This window comes from Apodemus sylvaticus, chromosome 4 (assembly GCF_947179515.1).
Source record: "Apodemus sylvaticus chromosome 4, mApoSyl1.1, whole genome shotgun sequence".
Taxonomy (NCBI): Eukaryota; Metazoa; Chordata; class Mammalia; order Rodentia; family Muridae; genus Apodemus; species Apodemus sylvaticus.
In genome coordinates this window covers 67477081-67492671 of record NC_067475.1, presented here as the reverse complement: position 1 = coordinate 67492671, position 15591 = coordinate 67477081, and the positions used below count along the sequence as shown (strand labels likewise).

The 15591-nt window shown below is 47.7% G+C and overlaps 2 non-coding genes and 2 pseudogenes across 2 annotated transcripts; 2 read left to right on the top strand and 2 right to left on the bottom strand.

The window, feature by feature from the left end:
* The first annotated feature begins 726 nt into the window (after window positions 1-726).
* Trnae-uuc (transfer RNA glutamic acid (anticodon UUC)) lies at window positions 727-798 on the top strand. Its single transcript has one exon. It is a non-coding gene; the product is annotated as a tRNA-Glu (tRNA).
* Window positions 799-1859: 1061 nt separating this feature from the next.
* On the bottom strand, window positions 1860-3142 carry LOC127682192 (platelet-activating factor acetylhydrolase IB subunit beta-like; annotated as a pseudogene).
* A 915-nt stretch (window positions 3143-4057) lies between these two features.
* Window positions 4058-4129, top strand: Trnah-gug (transfer RNA histidin (anticodon GUG)). The gene has a single exon. It is a non-coding gene; the product is annotated as a tRNA-His (tRNA).
* A 4581-nt stretch (window positions 4130-8710) lies between these two features.
* Window positions 8711-9297, bottom strand: LOC127682191 (40S ribosomal protein S7-like; annotated as a pseudogene).
* Between the last annotated feature and the right edge of the window lie 6294 nt (window positions 9298-15591).

The window sequence follows — 15591 nt, the reverse complement described above, 5'->3', positions numbered from 1 at the left end:
GGGAGTGGAAAGGGTGCGCGAAGGTTAAATATCACAGTGGTAAGTTGACTTAAGAATACGTAAGTGGCAGTTCCCGCCTCCAGCACCCAGCTCCTGGCTGGGACCCACCTGGCTGCCCGCTGCGTGTGGGCCGGAGACCAAGCGCCAGCAGCAGGACCACTCCCTCAGCGTTGGATCCAGAAACCCACAACTTCTATCACTGCCTAAATCTCTCCAGGCAGAGAGATCGATATCCAAAAGCCAAGGGATTCTTCCCTCCTGTAGTCCGTTCGCCTTGATTTCGCCCTGAGCACAGCCAAGGGACAGAGTCACAGAGAAACCAACACAGTGAGGTAAACGACCCCAGTCTGTACCTGGAGCGCTTAGGACGAGTGTCTGTTGTAGCGATGGAGGTGGGAGGGAAGGAAAAGGAGCCCCCTCCCAGGTTAGGAGGACCCAGCTCACCACACTCTGAGTCAAACCGACAGTTTACCCACTCGAGGCTAGGAGGAAGAGACGTGCCACCCGGGCCCACATGGTGCGAAGGCTGGAGTGGAATGGATTCTAGATGCTCTTTACTGTCCGTTGCTTTCAGAGGCAGAACATTACCCAGACAGAAAATGGAAGAGATGATGATGGCCTTGAATGGGAGGAGCTGGTTCAATGCCTGGCCCAGTAACCTTAGAAAACTAATGGGCTTCCTCCTAGGAGTTTTCTTTGAGTGGCCAATGGGCACAGTTGCATGCATCCCTGGTGGTCTAGTGGCTAGGATTCGGCGCTTTCACCACCGCGGCCCGGGTTCGATTCCCGGTCAGGGAATGTGTTCTTGGTATTTTTTTTTTTTTTTTTTTATTGCCATAATTTCCTCCCTCCACTCCTCAAACGTTTACCCATACAGAAGGGTCACAGAATAAGAAGGGTCTCCATCACGGGGGCGCAGTCCTGCGGACTGTCCGGGAACGGTGTCTGCTGAGCCAGCTCTCCTTTCTGCAGCTCTTACCCCCGGGGAATCAATGCTTCACCTTCCAGAGTTTTTAACGAAGGTAATGAGTTGGGACAAAGAGACTTGGGGAAAGGAAGAAAGGGAGACAACAGTTCCGACTGTTCTTGTACAAAATGGAAAGGAAAATAGAAAAATTTGGTAACACAAAATAATTGCTATACCATTTCTGGGCTTAATAGTTAATATTATTCTTAATACTTTGCACTAACTCCTACCTTGGTGTTTTCCCAATTTTCCTGCTAAACCTTCCATTTTATAGATTTGCCCCATCATTGAAGACTAACCCCACACATAGGATCGTTTACCTGGGGACAGTGACTCCTTTCCTTTGTCCTTTCCTCTAAGACCAGGGTGAGGCTTTATCCCTCTAAGGAAACCCCTCTTGCCCTCTGAATCCAGTACCCATGGTGGAGGTCATTTGGGTTTTCCTGGACAGCCCAGCCCAGCTTGTCCAGCAAGGCTATCTTAAGGTTCTGTTGCTGTGACAGACCACCATAACTAAAAGAAAGGGTTTGCTGGGCTTATGGGTCCCCATTGTAGTCTATCACTGGTGGAAGTCAGGACAGGAACTCAAGAAGGGCAGGAACCTGGAGGCAGGACCGGACGCAGAAGCCATAGAGGCCTGCTGCTCACTGGCTTGCTCCCCTGGGCTTGCTCAGCCTGCTTTCTTACAGAACCCAGGACCACCAGTCCGGGTGTGGCGCCACCCTTAATGCGCTGGGCTCTCCACCATCAAGAGCTATTTACGAAAGGCCCTACCCACGTGCCTACCCACGTGCCTACCCACGTGCCTACCCACGTGCCTACCCACGTGCCTACCGCCCGGTCTTATGGAGGCTTCTTCTTCTTTTTTTTTTTTTTAACATAAAAGGACAATATTTATTTAAACAGAGCTCAAATGGGGTAACCATGGTATCATCAGAGAGCATCCAGAGGAAAAAGGGCGGAAGAACCAAATGTGACTCAATCAACAGCACGCCCACACCGTCACTGTGTGATCTACACTGCCAGTGAGCACACAGGGGCCGTCTTATGGAAATCCAAGGAGGTAACAAAGTGTTCATGCGCTCTGAGGGTCTTCACGCTTCGCTTGTTCTTGCCATCCCACACACGGAGGGTCTCGTCGTCAGCACAACTCAAGATAACTTCACCCGAGAATGGAACAGAACTCCACACACCCAATTATCATGACCCACGAGAGTCATGAGGCACATGCCAGTACTGACGTCCCACATCTTAATAGGTTTGTCTCTGGAACCAGATAACAAGGGTCCAGGCTTGCCCCCGTTTTAGCGTCAGATCCCATTGCTTCAGAGATGGAAGAACGTGAGCTTTCTGGATCCAGGAAATGCATTCTGCCACATGTTCATCTTCTCGGAGCTCAGCCTGGCACTCCTCTGTTCGCTACAACCCACACATGCACAGCCTGGTCATCGGCTCTCAGAGTGCCATCCTGACTTGGCCACACCTCCATTCTCCGTGTCCTGTGAATGTCTTCACACAGTAAGCCGGTTTGCACTTTCCACATTTTTATAGTTTTATCCCTTGAGTTAGACACTGTATGATCTCCATTAGGCGTCATGGCTCTTGACTCTGTGGTTGCAGCCGTGCATGGTTCTGATGCATTCAAAACCCTGAAAAATCCCATAATTTAATCGTCATATCTGCAGAACAGGAAGCCAGAAGCTTGCCACTGTGGTCAAAGTAAATGTTCTGTACAGAGTCTGTGTGGCCCTTGAGAGTTCGCTCAAAATCTCCAGTCTCCTAATCCCACACCTTAATCGGAGCATCCTCGGAAACAGAGACCACAGCACTGAACACAGGGTGGGAAAGGACTCGAGTAAATGGCCCCTCTGACCCTTTAGTGAGTATTTCTCAGGTGGGCGGGGAATCCATTCTTTTGGGTCTTGTTTCTGAACAAGAGAGACCACCCTATGTAAATTCTTCTTTTGCTTCATTTAGTTTTGATTCTAATCCTATTACCTTTTTTGTAATCTAATAACAGATGTCCATTTTTCCCAAAAGATCAGCATACTTCTTATCTAATTCTTCATATCTAGTTCAGCTTCCTTTTAAAAAACTGCCTCTTCATAGCCATGTGAACGAAGACAATCTGCTATAGCTCTGATTTAGTTCATCTCGTCTCTGGGACAGCACCATTTTGACTGTCAAACGTTGTGATCCCTGGATTTGAATTAAATATGCCACTATGTGGCTTCCACAGAGGGAAAAAAATGATTTTTTTCTCCAGGTGAATTCAGCAACCAGTCAACAAGTAAGGTTCATTCCACCAGAGCGCTGCACCTCGGTCTCCATTGAGCCTCTTCGGTCCTTCACTCCCATCCACCAGCGGGGGAGGGGAAGGAGAGGAAAAGGAGGGAGGGGGAGGATGGCGCGCCTGCCCGGTCGGGTCCCAGGGAGGGGGAGGGGAGAGCCACGGGCGGGCTGCTCAGCGGTTCCGGGGCTCGAGCCTTAGCCTAGCGTTCGCGCGTCCTCTCGCTCGCACCTGAGCCCTCCCCTAGAGGCATTTTCTTAATTAAGGTTCACTTAGTTTGTGTTACACTTTTGATTTAGTGCTTGCTGCTGTTTCCTCCTCTTTCTTGACTGGGTCTCGAGTATACTAGGTTCCCTGGCACACCGTTACTGAGGATGACCTTCAACTCCTGATGTTATTGCCTCTTACGTCCCAAGAGCTGAAATTACAGGTGTGCGCCCCTTTGCATTGGAGTACCGAGTCAACCTGAACTCTGCATTGATTTCACGGGTAGCAGCAACTGCCCTCACAGTCCAACTGAGGCACGGGCGTGTGCACTCGGCGCTGCTCCCAACGCTGGGGGCAGCAATGATTTCTGCGGGACGATTGGAGGGGTTGAAGTCTCGGAATCGAGCAGAGACAGCTCCGCCGTCTGCCCCGGGTGTTGCCCTGCGCTTCGCCGGGGCAGGCAGCTCATTCCCGGCGTCCACGCCCAGTGACAAGACGAGATTACGCAGGACCCGGCAGAACTGGTTCGAGGCTCAGCCAGCAGCGCTAGCACCGAGCAAGCACGCAGCTGCTTGTCGCCGGGTGTTTGGCTTGCCGTGATCGTATAGTGGTTAGTACTCTGCGTTGTGGCCGCAGCAACCTCGGTTCGAATCCGAGTCACGGCAGTAGTGTACTTCTATCTGGCGGTTTTTTGCCACAATCTCCCTTGTTTCCACTGGGGGTCGCTGTGCTTCATCTGCTCACAACAGGCTGTTTTCAGTCATCCCCTAACAGTCTTTTAATTTCAGCACTCAGGAGACAGAGGCAGGTGGATGCCTGTGAGTTCAAGTCTACAGATTTAGTGCCAGGGCTGTGCAGAGAAACCAAACCAAACCAGGTTCGTCTGATGCTTTTGAAATTTGTGTTAGTGTACTTACAACTCTATTTGATATTCTTTCAGTTTGGCCAGTGTGTGTGTGTGTGTGTGTGTGTGTGTGTGTGTGTGTGTGTGTGTATGTGTGTGTGTGTACTTGCCAGCACACTGTATATACATCCAAAGGCTTAGGACATACTAAGGACTTGCTTCAGCTTTGAGAGACAGAGCCACCCATGATTTGGGTCCTGATAATTTTTACTACTGTTTGAACGAACAGGTGAAGTGTTTGTGCTACGTGACATGGGGAGAGACATCCCACTGGACTGCATAAGACAGGTCTTGGAGCATGGAACACTCACCTACAGATAAACAGTCCTTAAATCTACTGTTACTTGATTTGTTAGTTTGTTTAGGGAAGAATTACACACTACAGTCTAAGCTATCCTCAAATAACTATAGCCCAGTAAATGACCTGAACTTGCCTCAGCCTCCCCTGTGGTGATTACAGGCATGACAGAGCACCTTCCACAGGGAGCTTTGTCAGCGCAGTGTGTAGCCTTTTCTCCTCTGCCTATGTGAGTACAGCTCTGCACACTCGTTGGGCTGTGTGGATATCGTCCTTGGCATTGGGGTCCCACTGTCAGTGTTCAGAGAGCTAGCTTCTGTTCTAGCGTCAGTCTGAGTTGTTAGGGATCTCCGCCAGAACCCCTAGGCCAACAACTCAAACAAAGGCAACCCAGTCTTACCACTGGAAGCTTTGCCCAGCTACAAAGGACGGCCAGGCCAGACTCCTTACCCTCTGGCACAGGGGCTGGAGACATGGCTCAGCGAGGTCCTCAGTTCAATTCTCAGCTACCACATGGTGGCTCACAACCATCTGTAATGGAATCCAGTGCCCTCTTCTGATGTGTCTGAAGACAGCTACAGTGTCATATACATAAAATAGATAAATAAAATCTTTTTAAAAGGGAGAGGGGCGGGAGGCTTCCTCCTCCAGCCACAGATGGGAGGGGTGCACAGACCCACAATCAGACATTATCCCAAGACTGTTTAACTTGGACATCTCTGTCAGGTCTCCTGGAGTTTGAATAACCCCACACAAGAGCAGGAGGAACGACGGTAGGAGTCAGAGGGGATGGAGGACGCCAGGACGAGGCCCATGGAATCAACTCAGCAGGGCTCACGGGGCTCACAGGGGCTCACGGGGCTCACGGGGCTCACAGGGGCTCACAGGGCTCACAGGGGCAGGCATGGGTGCCTCTGTCTTGCCTGCTCTTGGGCTCTCTTGCTCCTCCTGTTTTGCCTTTCCTCCTGGCTTGTCTTTCTGTCTTGTCTTACTGCATCTTCTTTGTTCTATTTGCTTGTTTTCTCTTGGAGGCCTGCTCTTTACTGAAGGGAAGGGGAGGGGAGTGGATCTGGGGGACAGGGGAGGTTGGGGAGCAAGGGAAGGAAGGAGGAGAGCGTGCCTGTGGTCAGGATGTAGTATATGACAGAAGAATCTGTATTCAATTTTTAAAAAGATCAAAACAGCCAGGCGGGGGTGGTACACGCCTTTAATCCCAGCACTCTGGGAGGCAGAGGCAGGCAGATTTCTGAGTTCGAGGCCAGCCTGGTCTACAGAGTGAGTTCCAGGACAGCCAGGGCTACACAGAGAAACCCTGTCTCAAAAAACAAAAACAAAAGGAAAAAGAGATCAAAACAAAGATATTACATTTTTAGGGTTCATGGTTTAGTGTGGTGGAATCTGGTGGGATTTGTTTATTTGGCTTCATCTTCAGTTTGGTTTCATGTGCCCTATTAAGTGGTATTTTCACATTTTTGTCCCCCCCCCCCATTTTTGTTAGTGCTTTTTCTGTTTAAAATGACTCCTACACAGAGCTCAAGTGTCATCTAATGTTTATTCCTGAGCACGGGAGAGAAAGAGTATTCTTCAGGCACAAGTTGATGCCCCATGTTAGGGAATTAAGAAAATATACATTAAGAAAGGTGTTTTAAACAGAAACACTTGTCAAACATTCACCCATTGACAAAAATATTGACAGAGGCCACAAGGAGCCTGACGCTCTATTTCTTCTAGGTTCATTATCTGCTGTTGACAGAATTTATTGTTGACAGAATGTTTTGCACAAGGACTACAAACAATAAGAAGCAACTGTTTATAAAATAGTGAAACACATATTGGGAAAGACAGTCAAACAAAAATACCATGTAAAACATGTCAAGGAAGTTGGGGAGGGGAATTGTGATGTGGACACTTCTGGGTGTGTCACATGATGCAGACTCCCCTGGTATCTTGTGAGGCGAGGCCCGTGGGAGGACACATGATGTGTGGAGAGAGTATTAATAGGACTCAGCAGACAGTGACGGGGTGCTTGCAAGTGCTTCGTTGGTCTTGAGCCTCTGCTGATCTTCACTTCATTGAGAGTGGCACAGCAGAGAACTTCTAGCATTCCAGTTTGCTCTGTGCAGATTCCTAGAGCTGATCTAGAATTTGGAAGCCAAATTTACAGAAGAGAAGAAGAGGAGGAAGGGGAAGAGGAGGAAGTTATAAAGCTTAGACCCAGTCCTTTTATAACTGCCTTTACAAACTGATTTTAGATGATTAAACATATGTGTTAAGAGCCAGACAGCAAATTCATGGCTGAGTTAACTGTTAGGATAAATACATTTGTGATTTTCTTTGTAGTGCTTGTAGGACATTAATTAAAGAGGACTTTTAAAACCTAGGAACTGGATTACAGTGGGCTTCTCTTAAAATTTAATTTTTGCCAGGCGTTGGTGGCGCACGCCTGTAATCCTAGCACTCTGGGAGGCAGAGGCAGGCGGATTTCTGAGTTTGAGGCCAGCCTGGTCTACAGAGTGAGTTCCAGGACAGCCAGGACTACACAGAGAAACCCTGTCTTGAAAAAAACCAAAAAATAAAATAAAATAAATAAATAAGCACCTAGGTATACACTAAAACTGTCTCAAACAACGACTTTATTTTTATTTATTTATTGATTGATTGATTGTTTTTTTGAGCCGGGGTTTCTCTGTATAGCCCTGGCTGTCCAGGAACTCACTCTGTAGACCAGGCTGGCCTTGAACTCAGAAATCCACCTGCCTCTGCCTGCCAGAGTGCTAGGATTACAGGTGTACCCCGCCCCCAGAGTAGGAATTTTCTAAATGTGGAGACTAAATTATCACTAGATGGAGCAAGAACGAAAGACACTTTTATCTGCAGTTCAGGGGATGAGGCTAGCCCCGGGACTGCGGATGTAGCTCCTTTGGGAAGGTTCATCTGCAGTTCAGGGGAGGAGGCTAGCCCTGGGACTGCGGATGTAGCTCCTTTGGGAAGGTTCATCTGCAGTTCAGGGGAGGAGGCTAGCCTCAGGACTGTAGCTCCTTTGGGAAGATTCATCTGCAGTTCAGGGGAGGAGGCTAGCCCCTGGACTGCGGTTGTAGCTCCTTTGGGAAGGTTCATCTGCAGTTCAGGGGAGGAGGCTAGCCTCAGGACTGTAGCTCCTTTGGGAAGGTTTGCTGAGCAAGCACTAAACCCAGCACAGCAGGAACCGGGACGTGTACTGAGCACCTCGTAGTGTCAGCACTCAGGAAGTAGAGACAACAGATCAAAGTTCAATGCCGTTCTCTACTGAACAGGAAGTTTGAGGCCAAACTAAACTACACAAGGCTCTTTCTTCAAAGCGAGGCGAGGGTTAGGGACCATTTTAAGTACAGCCAGCTGCAATCCTGTTTCAGCTATAAGCTCACTTTGTTCCAGGCAAGCCTTGGCTACAGCCTGAGACCTTGTGTTTAAAAAGTTAAAGAGCAGAGCACGCCCCAGTAACCGACCAAGCTGGTACTGGAGCTTCGTCCCTGTTCCTCCCATGTCCAGGGCAAATTCTCAATGACCATTACAAGGAGCCAGAATTTTAAATCCTAAGAAGTAATTTCTGTTTTTGTATGTGTAATGCATGTGCGGTGTGCGGGTGGGTGCGAGTGCAGGTGTCTGTTCTCACCTGCTACCTTAGGGCGGAGTCTCTGTGGATCCTCCTGCTTATGCCAGACAAGCTGGTCTGCAAGCTTCAGTTGTCACCTCCGTAAGAGCAGGCACAGCACTGTGCTGGCATCACAGGCTTACACTACATGTCCAGCCTCATATGGGTTCTGGGGACTAGAACTCAGAAACAGCAAGTACTTTACCCACTGAACCATCTCCCCAGCTCCAAATTTCACACACACCACATATATGCCTGTGTCTGTTGCTTCCTGCGCCCCCCCTCACCTTTTTATGGGTACTAAACTCAGAACCCGTAGCATTCTAGACAAGCTGTCTACCTCTTTGGGTTACACCCCAACTCATTTCCCTATTTTTTTTCCTTATGAATGACACTTTATTCAGTCACTTTCTTTACAACTGAAACTCTGGGAATTCAAAATTAACATCCTTGCCTGTGAGCTTCTTGTACACGCCAAAAAAAGTTCTGGCCTTGTGGTCCACGTTGTTCTGCTGTGCTTTGTCTAAATGAACTTCAATGAGCCCGCTGCCATCCAGTTTACGCAGATCCTCTTACCCACATTTTAACTTGGGAAGACCAAGACTTCAAGGATGGCGTCCTGCACTGCTGTCAGGGTTGCAGCCTCTGGGGCCCTTTTGCTTATTTTTCCGTAGGGCTTCTCTGGGTCGACTTGGGCAGAATCCTCCTCTGAGCAACGAAGACTGCATGCTTCCCACTGAACTTCTACTTATGAACTAGCCAGACTTGGATTTTCTGGAAGGATTTAAGCTGAGGAACTGGTACAATTATGATAGCTTTCTGACCACCACCAACTCAATTTCCTTGGCTGCGGTGATGTTGAGTTCCAGCAGCTGCGCCTTGAGATCTGAGTTCATCTCCAACTTGAGCAGGAGCAGCGCCTCTGAGATGCCAGACTCGAGCTGAATTCATCCGGCTTCTCGCCATTGGGCTGAACCATCATGGCGCCCAAGCTGAACATGGCTTCCTCCTTACGGAGTGGTGGCTTAGAAACTCCCCTAGTCTTAGTAACAGTACTACTAAGAAATATGTTAGCTTCAAGGGGCCTGTCTCAAGTGACTGAGTTGCTATACGCACATAGCTCACAAAACTACCGGACACACACCTCTTCAATGTTGTTATACACAGGCCCAGGCTAGCACCTCAGAAAAGTATTGAATTGGCATGAGGCTTTCACAAACATAGTTCCTGCTGAGGATTGGTGGGCTGAGTCTCTTCTTTCCACGGGCTCTTTCTCATTTTCTTCCTCCTCCTCCTTGTGTTTGTTTGGTTTCTGCCACAGCGTAGCCTCCGCTGCCCTTCACAGACATCCACTGCCTGCCTCGCACGCACTGGGATTAAAGTCGTCTGCCACCACCCCCCTCCCCCCCGCACAGATCCTTTCTTCTTTGTTTTTTGATACATAGTTTCCTGGTGTAGTTCTGGCTATCCTGGAATTCACTCTGTAGACCAGGATAGCCTTGAACTCTAAGAAACACCTGCCTCTGCCTCCTGAGTGCCTATCTCATTTTCTTTTCTGAAAAGAAAAAAGACTCAGCGTGAGGTGAAGGTAGGCAGGGGAAGAGGGCAAACGGGCATCTCTAAGCTTCTTAGCTTCCATTTAATGGTTGCATCCAAAGACAAAAACATTTTCATAAAAAAATTATTAGACTTTCTAATTGTTTATGAAATGTTCAACGATCTCATATACAAAAGAGAAAAATCTCCCATGAATGGAAATACCAGTTGATAGACCGTAGGAAGCTCTAGGTTCAAGCCCCAGCACTACACGAACCCAGTATGAAGGTCCACGCCAGTACTTTTCCCATCCCCCTCTCCCCCCAGGACCATATGAGCTTGTTCAGGCAGGGCCAGTGAAACTCCTGCAAAGTCTGCAGGGCAGAAACAAGAATATAGAATAAAAATGGGTAATCCCAGCACTCGGGAGGCAGAGGCAGGCGGATTTCTGAGTTCGAGGCCAGCCTGGTCTACAGAGTGAGTTCCAGGACAGCCAGGACCACACAGAGAAACCCGGCCTCAAAAAAACAACAACAACAACAACAACAACAACAAAAAAAAAACAAAATGGAGAGGTGTCATAAAGGCAAAAAACGCCCTTTGGCTGCAGACCCTGACTCAACGCCCCCAGGGTCGCAGGTTCTAGCATCACGCCGAGCAGCGAGGCACCTCCCCAGCGGGAGTGGGGGTTGTGGGAACTGAGTTCCGGGTGCGCTTCCCACAGCTCAGGTAAGCCACCGAACACGGCACCAGTTCCGTTCCTGTCCTCGCGGCGCTCGCCCGGCCTGGCCCCAGCCCCCGGCGCCCCGCGGCTGACAGAGCCCAACTCTTCGCGGTGGCAGCGGAGTCCTAAGACCCCAGGCCAGCCGCGGCCTCTAGGCGGGTACCGGGCTGGGCGGCCTGGCGCCGCGGAACCCCGGGCGACCCTGGAGCTCCTGCGCTGACGTTTTTTGAGACTCCGGGACGCGCGGTGGCCCGCTGCAGGTCTGGACTTTCCTAGCCCGCTGGAAGCCAGCGACAAAAACAGCGGGCGGAGAACAAAAGAACAGAACCCACAGCTAAAGAAATCAGGGTTAGTCGCTGGGGCCACGCCGCCCTCGTCCTTAAATACCCCACGGCGCGCGCTGATTGGTCGAACCCAGTACTCGCGCAAGCGCTGCTTCTTCCCTACTTGTCCACCCGCTTCCCGACTCCTCCTCCTAGACAGTTTCTCGCATAAATAAATAAATAAATAAATAAATAAATAAATAAATAAATAAATAAATAAATAAATAAAAAATCTGTTTCTTGCTGTGAGCACTGCGACACACACACACACACACACACACACACACACACGTACACACACATCTCTGAGACGTCACTTCTAAAATACATTAGAGTTGAAGCTTGGGATAGTTCCAATCCCTTTATTCATTTAAAAAAAAATTGAATTCCACCTTCACCCCAGTCCACTCCCACAGCCGGGGGAAGTGGAGCAAATTTTTGATTCCAAAACTTGAGAGAAAAAAAAGGTAGGCGGATCTCTTGTGAGTGCATGGCCAACCAGGTCTGTGTACTGAGTTACAGAAAGAAAAACAATTTCAAGGGTAGCTGGCACAGCCTATAATCCAGCATGTGGGAGGCTGAGGCAGGAGGACCGCAGTTCAAGGTCACCAATTTTTTTTTTTTTAAATATGCTCCTTTTTGTTGTTTTGTTTCCAGGCTGAGTTCCGCGCCTGCCCATCCATTCTACACCTCGGTTCTTTTCCCCTACCGTTCTCTACAGGGCAGGAGGGCAGATCAATTTGGTCTCTACATATCTACTGGCAGAGGACCACAGAAGGCATGGAAGGGGAAAGAAATGGACCGCAAAACCTCGAGGCCCCTTCTAAGAGCACCACACTAACAGAAAGACAACCCAAAGGATACTACTGTATAAGCTGGCACAGAGGCTCATAACTGTAGGCTTCAAAGCCAACATGGAGTCTAGACAACATTTGTGAAAACTGTCCCAGAAGACAAAAACAGGGACCAGGTGACCCCGTGGAACCCACGTGGTAGATTCCTACTAATAAGTAAACAAACAAACAAATGTTGATAATGAGAAACGAGGAACCCCTGCATAAGCCAAGTGTCAGCCACAGTCCAATAAAATGTTCTGGCTAGCACAAAGATGTCATTTTGTCACCGTTGAGAATGTGTCATTTCAACTAGATGACATACTACTGCCTTTCTCAAGGCTTGGATCCTGGAACCCCATTAGGGTCAGCAAGGGAATGGAGAAAGGATAGAGACACAGACATGGCCTACAGAAAACCAGGGCCAAGAGAGATGTGTTCCCGCTGATGGCTTGGTACCTACCAGCAGGCCGCTCAGAATCTCAGCATATCTTCTGGAACCGCCTGCCTCCAAAAATTCTTTAATTTTTTTTTTAAAACAGACCCCAATATTTTGTTGTATTTTTATGTGTTTATCTCAACTGAACTTCACAATGACCTGGAGTAGTTCTACCTTATCAATGAGGAACTGTAGCTTCACAGTTTGCTTAGGTCAGATAGCTGGTACGTGGTTTAAACTAAATGCGGGTCCAGGTGATCTGCAGTTTCTTTCTCAAGCCCAAAGCTTGACCCAAATGTGCCCAAGGACTACAGAAAAAGGCATGCATAGACAGAACTTAAAAGGAAGGCCCTCAGTCGGGTGCTGGTGGCGTATACCTTTAATTCCAGCACTTGGGAGGCAGAGGCATGTAGATTTCTGAGTCTGAGGCCAGCCTGGTCTACAGAGTAAGTTCCAGGACAGCCAGGGCTACACAGAGAAACCCTGTCTCAGAAAAAAAAAAAAAAAAAAAAAAAAAAAAGGAATGTCCTCTGGGCCAAACAAGGCCACAGCAAGGTCGGGGAAGTAGAGAAGGGAGAACTCACATGTAGCCGCTGGCGGTCTACACTCACAGAAGGAGGGTAAAGATTCTGTTGTTGGGTCCAGGAATTGCATCACAAACTACCCAAGCACTGACCTCAGTCAGACAGGGAGAGTTTATTGAGCATACGCTCCAGTCCAGATTCAGGAACTTAATCATGACCCTGAGGTAAGATCCTACAGGGTTTTAAAGCCCCAAATCCACAATTATCTGTGCCAAGTTATTTCTCCAATCAGGATTTAGGGATAGGGGATTTCCTTAGGAACATGTCTTTGTTGTACACTTAACCTACTTCCATTGGTTGATGTATTCAACTGTGGCAGGGGAGATGCCTCATCTAACATTCATGTCCCAACTTGTCTACCAGGATGGGACTTGGCAAACATTCATGTCCCAACTTGTCTACCAGGATGGGACTTGGCTAACATTCATGTCCCAACTTGTCTACCAGGATGGGACTTGGCTAACATTCATGTCCCAACTTGTCTACCAGGATGGGACTTGTCTAACATTCATGTCCTAACTTGCCAACCAGGATGTCACACATGTACTTGTCTCTTTGCCAAGTAGGATGTCAGTTCTCTGGGAGATGTTGGGAACTTAAACTTTACTAGAACTCAAAATGGAAGTCTTATTCCAAAGAGTTTCCTCTATTGGTGCAGCTGTCTCTCTTAGGTTGGTCTCTACTCCAGGGGCAGCTTATACCATAAAAGCTAACACATATGTGCAGGAAGTGCTGTTGAGTGGTTGGTTTGGGTCCAAGCTTATTGTGGGATAATTATACTATTATTATACAAAATAGTTCTATTAGTTTCCAGTGTCTTGTGTCTCTGTCTACATCCTCCCCATATCCAGATCCCCATGACATGTGTGGCTGTCCTTGTTACGGCTCCTAAATTCATTGGAAAGGCGTGAGTCTATGCAGCCTTGACTGGCTTAGAACTCATTAAGTAGACCAATCTGACCTTGAAATTGCTTCAATCCACCTGCCTTTGCTTCCCTTGAGATTGCAAGAAGCTGGGTGGGTAAGCTAGCACACCAAGCTTCCAATAAATCTAAATTCTTTTAAGCCAAAGCTTAATCCCTTCTTTTAAACCAAACCTCCCAGTGTCTTCCTTAAGCATGGATCTGCATTGGACACTAATCACTTCATATTTAAGCACACACAACCTACTAAGAATCAGCATTTAATGGGGATGCTGTGTTTCTCACGAGACTGATGGGGTTTGTGTTGTTGACAGTGTCTGCCTGTTGTAGGGAGCAGAGGAAGCAGTGTGTGAATGGCGTGAGTGAAGTTGAGTTTGTATTATTAATGGAGACACAGCCATGAGAAAGACCAAGGCTCCAAATTGGCAGAGCCATTTCCCCATATGAGTCAGGCTTCTTCTGCGAGACTAAACCAGACACAATATGCCTTGTAAATTAATGGGAGACCAATACCTCGCAGGTTAAGGGTTCTGTTTTCAGTTAAGGCAGTTGAGACTAAGTTCCTGTTTGTGCTGAGCTAAGTCCTTGCAAGTTAAGATTTCTATTTATAATTAAGAAGTTCCTGTTCCTTAGCTCTGATGTAAACTGCTTGCAATCTGGTTCATAAGATTCATTGTATCGTTCTAACAATGTGTAACAGCCAACTCTCTTGCCCCTGTAAACAACTTATCTCTCCTATAAAGAGACTTCAAGAAGCCAACAGGGGCTGCTTTCTCAAATCCTGACTTAGGGCCAGTCCCAAATGTAACCCAAAATATAGCTTCCTTTCATTGGACAATCATGGACTTTAAGTCTCCTCCTTATTCTCAGGTTTAACATTTCTTCTTCTGGTCCAAATAGAAGCTTTTATTTTTTATTTTTTATTATTTATTTTGTTGTTGGTGGTTTTTGTTTTGTTTTGTTTTTTGTTGTTTTGTTTTTTTTCAAGACAGGGTTTCTCTGTGTAATTCTGGCTGTCCTGGAACTCACTCTGTAGACCAGGCTGGCCTCGAACTCAGAAATCTGCCTGCCTCTGCCTCCCAAGTGCTGGGATTAAAGGCGTGCGCCACCACCGCCCGGCTATTTTTTATTTTTTGAAGATTTATTTATTTTATGTGTATGAGCACACTATCCCTGTCTCTGTTTTCAGACACACCAGAAGAGGGCATCAGATCCCATTACAGATGGTTGTGAGCCACCATGTGGTTGCTAGGAATTGAACTCAGGACCTCTGTAAGATCAGTCAATGCTCTTAACCACTAAGCCATCTCTCCAGCTCCAGTAGAAGCTTTTATAAGAATTAACTGCAGCTTCCTTCCCCTCCTGGGTTTTTACAGCCAGAGGCTATTCCCCTCCGACTACTGGTGGTCAGGAGTTGCCATGGAAACCATATGAACATTGATCTCAGTTTAACAAGAACAGCTTATTGAACACACACCCTAATGCTGGTCAGATCAGGGACATAGTTAGGATTATCTGAACTATGACAACACATATCTTTTTCGGTTATCCTGTAAAGAAAAAAATAAACCACAAAAACCCCAAAGAACTCATACTCAGGTGCAGGAAGTGCTTGCTGTCTGTGGTCAGCTCTGATTAAAGCTATTTTAGATATAACAGTTCATACTGACCTTTAATTTCATGGGTCCTGTGTAAAGCTTTGTGGAATTCCTTTAGATTAGCACACCTCATACAGAACATTCACAACATATAGAATAAAACAGGGTATGTAGACTGCATGTCCTTGGTCTGAGCCAAGTCACTCCTCTGTGTCAATGCCTGGCAGGCATGTTACAGCAACACTATGAAACAGCTGGTGTAAGACCCCGACTCTCCGTCAGTGGTACTTACTTTGAGATGACCGCCCCTCTCCAAGTGAGATACTGAGGCACA